General features: G+C 37.2%; 1 long non-coding RNA gene across 1 annotated transcript; it reads left to right on the top strand.

Moving 5' to 3' along the window:
• Positions 1-1,821: 1,821 nt before the first annotated feature.
• Positions 1,822-3,809, top strand: LOC134215907 (uncharacterized). Its single transcript, XR_009980356.1, has 3 exons — positions 1,822-2,228; positions 2,291-2,525; positions 2,983-3,809. It is a non-coding gene; the product is annotated as an uncharacterized LOC134215907 (long non-coding RNA).
• The last annotated feature ends 251 nt before the right edge of the window (positions 3,810-4,060 follow it).

Here is a 4,060-nt window from a genome sequence, read left to right as displayed (position 1 = left end):
CGACCGACGTCACTAAAGTTTTAGTACTACAGAAAATTAGAACTGCATGTATCACGTTCTCAGATTTAGTACTTCTGCTAAGTTCCCAGCAAACAATTTGTGAGATGTTAGACTCCGGTTAGATTTGTTAGATATGCTACCATTCAAAAACATCCAGCATTTTACGAAGGCTAAAGGTAGCCTCACACCTCGGGAATTTGGTCCGCGGATTTTTTCCTCATGTATTTTTACATATGGGATGTTTTCGGGATTTGGGTACGGAAAATCAAAATCCCGGCCCTATTTAAAATGCACGGGGACCAAAATCCACACACTTAAAATAAAATACCGAACTCGGTTGAATTTGAACCGAGTTTTTATCTGCTGAACGCTCGGTTCTCTGTTCGGTTCATTAAAGAACAACCGAGCGCTCGGTAACCATTCTGTCAAGCTCCAGCTGTCAAAAGTAACCGAAATAACTCGGTTAGCTTTTCCTAGGATAACCGAAGTTCGGTTATATAGTGTTACCGGGAGCTGTCAAATGAACCGAACATACTGTAAAACAATTACGTAGTTCGGTTCGATTTTTCAAAATCGATCATTCTCCATGAAAAGGTTTTTTATGAGGAAAAATAAAACTGATAACTAACTTTTATGCGAGAATCATTGTTCTATTTCAAATAGGAAGGAGAAAATTAAAGCGGCTTGCGATTATTCCAATCCGTTGCAAGAAGTTTTACAAGAGCTCTTATCCAAATGAAATAATAAACTGGATGTATTCTGGAGGATTTCACGAGGTTTGTCAATCTGAAAATAAAAACAATGATCGTTTAATGAAACTAGTTGTTCATTTCTCGTGATTTTTTTACACACAATGTTCATAAATTAATATGTTGCACTATTCGAATAACTCAGAAATATGTGAAACTTTGCGATCAAAAATGGCTAACTGTATCCGTTACCTCATTGCTTACAAAAAAAATGCTAGGATTGGTCGGTATTGGTTTATTGTACCGAGTTTTCTCGGTTATCTCGTACCGAATAAGTACACAAAAATAGTTTACCGAATATTTCGGTTCATTTGACATGTTCTCTGTCAAATATTTTCTGGTGTAACCGATTGTTCGGTTTAGATGTGGAAACATGAGACTTAATAATTATTTTAAAACGAACTATTCGGTTCTTTAATAATAACCGAGTGGTTTCGGTACACTGCAAAAATTCCACACGTTTTTATTGGCAAAAATCCATTAATTTAATTCATGATTCTCATTAGTGCACACATAACCACTCCCCACGCGAAGTACAAATATAATCTATAATCAAATAAAATGTATGTGTGGTCTCTAATATGCAGTTATTGAATTTATGTGTGGGTACAAATTGCATATCTTTGGGACGCCAAATTGCAAAAATTTATGTGTACGACAAATATATCCAATATAAAGAATTTTCTCAGTGTAGAAATGTGAACCGAGTTCGGTCATAATTTTAAGTGTGCAGAGGAAAATTTTCCCGAGGTGTAAGGCAGCCTTAATGGCCGCCACAATCAAGCTCAGTTTTTGGTAGGGTGGACGCAGTTTGAAGTTTGGGTTGTGTCGACTGACACAAAAACGATAAGTTTCCATCATCATGATGATTAATTCATGATGATGATGATCGCTACGATGTCAAACGACACAAGCCAAACGTCAAATCGATTGCACCCTACCAGAAAATGAGCTAAATTTTTGCGGCCATTACCGCACGTAAAATGCTGGATAGCCATTTTCATGCTTTTATGCTGATAATGTTTCTTTGTTTTTTTTCTCTTCCAGTTCTTTTCGTTTCACATAACGAAAATGGCACAGCGAGGTTTGCAGTAAATATTAAAAAAAAAAACAAAGGAAAAATACAGAGCACAATTTTGCGGAATAAAAATCGCGTGTTTTCGTGTTGTGCGTTCCATTAGCAGGAATATTTTCAAAAATAGCGTGCTTGTGCTGATCCGGAGCGGAGAACTTAAGTAGTACGACGTCGTCGCGGAAGATTGCCATCGTCTACTAAGGGCGAAGCCAGAGTAAACGCGACGAGCGATGCGACGCGACGCGACTCACGTAAAAGAATAACAATCATTATCAAAAGGCTGTCAAATTGCACTGTCGCGTCGCATCGCTCGTCGCTGCTAAGACTGCTGAAGAGTACAGATCGTGTCACCGGCTTCGTCTAGTTCTCCAACGCAAAATAATCCAACCGCTACAACAAAAAAGGTAAGGAAACGGCTTATCCAGCTTATTAGGGTGATTTTCTTATATGTAGCCACTCTTTGTAGAATTGACTCATTTGAGTCTAGGGACATCCACCCCAGTGAGAAAGAACCTGCATCTGAGGATGGAAATGACATGGTGGAAAACAAGCCCAGCTATGGCAGTGACGACATCAACAATAGCGTCCAAAGTAACCGAAGCGACAATGAAGACACATCAAAGGAATCCTGTGGATTCCTTTCGGAGATGCAAAACATTGCCAAACGGAAAGCCATCAGAACATTATTATGTCGGATGAAGGTACGTTAATTTAAATATGTTTTTGTTTTTGTTTTAAATGTGCCTTTGAAAATAATTGAATCGGATTGATTTAACTCTATAATACTTCGATTCCTACCTAAAGGTTGGTATCGTGTTCAAAAGAAATTTCTTTTTCTATCTCAATCACATGTTAAATTCCGTTCACTGAATCGGAAAAGTAAAGAATCGAAACAAAATTCTTACAGCAGTATCCACATGAAAAGAACAAAAAACAAAATTGGCATTTGTAAGGTTCCTACGCAAAGTAATGGGAGCTGTCACTTTACTTTCGGAAAAATATTCTGCTCGATTATTCCGTAAGTAAAAGTGACAATTTGCTCCATGCAAATCAGTTGTCAAAATTCCTCTTGGTAATATTGAACAAAATTCCGTAACCTCTCTACTTTTTAAGTCGATACTGGCCTTAATACCTAAACGTTTCTTTTTTTATCGACAGAACGTGATTAGAAATAACGTGCACCTCCACGGCGGAATTATATGCATTGTGTGAAAATTACCTGGAGAACCTCACGGAACAGACGAACAGAATGAGTGGAAGGAACGTTTCCAGTATCGTACGAAAAAAAAAACTCGGAAGGGCGCGTTACTAAGAACTGTATGGCAAAAAATACACCGAACAGTTGCTGGAACGGTGGACACAGCCGCCTAGTCCGATAAAGTGTTGAAAGAGAGAATAGAGAAGGTCCGGGATGCTCCAAGATGCTTACCGGAATCATTTCATCATCAAGCAGAACTATCCCGGTGTGATAAGATATTATAATGTCTAATTCGGAACGAAGAGACGAGACCTATTCTATAATAGAGTTTACAACAACCATCATCCCTCATATGTCCCATCATCCCAAGGGATCCTACATTCAGAGATATGCGAAAGCGGCCATCTTGAGCCAATCGAGCATTGAGAGCTGTCAGAATCTGAGCCAAATGAGCATTGTTATTGTTGCGGATTGAAAGGTATTGCGATTGTAATGAAAAAGATTTTACGAAAAGTTTTGTCGAATAAACAATTTGTTTTACATTAGCAAGTTGAAGTAGTCTAGTTTACACTACTAAAAATCCACACATATTTATTGGCAAAAATCCATAGATTTAACTTATGATGTATATCAGTGCACACATAACCATTCTCCACGCGAACTACTAATAAAATATATATCCAAATAAACTTTATGTGTGGTCTCGAATTAGCAATTATTTAATTTATGTGTGGTTCTATATCGATTATATTAGGGTGGAGCTATTGCAAAAATTTATAACGGCGACACATATATCTTATACACAGGATTTTGTTTTTACACGATTTTTTTTAGCTCGTATTTTTGATCGTGTGACTTCAATTTACCACCAAACTCTTCGCAACATGTTTCAAAAAATCCAGAATAAATCAAAGAAAAATCACATGATAATTGATATGCTTTAAACATTTAGGATGAGTGGAAAATTGAGAAAATATAAATCGTGTAAAAACAAAATCCAGTGTATAGATATTTTTGGCAGTGTATGCATGGTACTTT

Source organism: Armigeres subalbatus, chromosome 2, assembly GCF_024139115.2.
Source record: "Armigeres subalbatus isolate Guangzhou_Male chromosome 2, GZ_Asu_2, whole genome shotgun sequence".
NCBI lineage: Eukaryota > Metazoa > Arthropoda > Insecta > Diptera > Culicidae > Armigeres > Armigeres subalbatus.
Note: the sequence above shows the minus strand (reverse complement) of the source record. Positions and strands in the feature narration are given on the sequence as shown.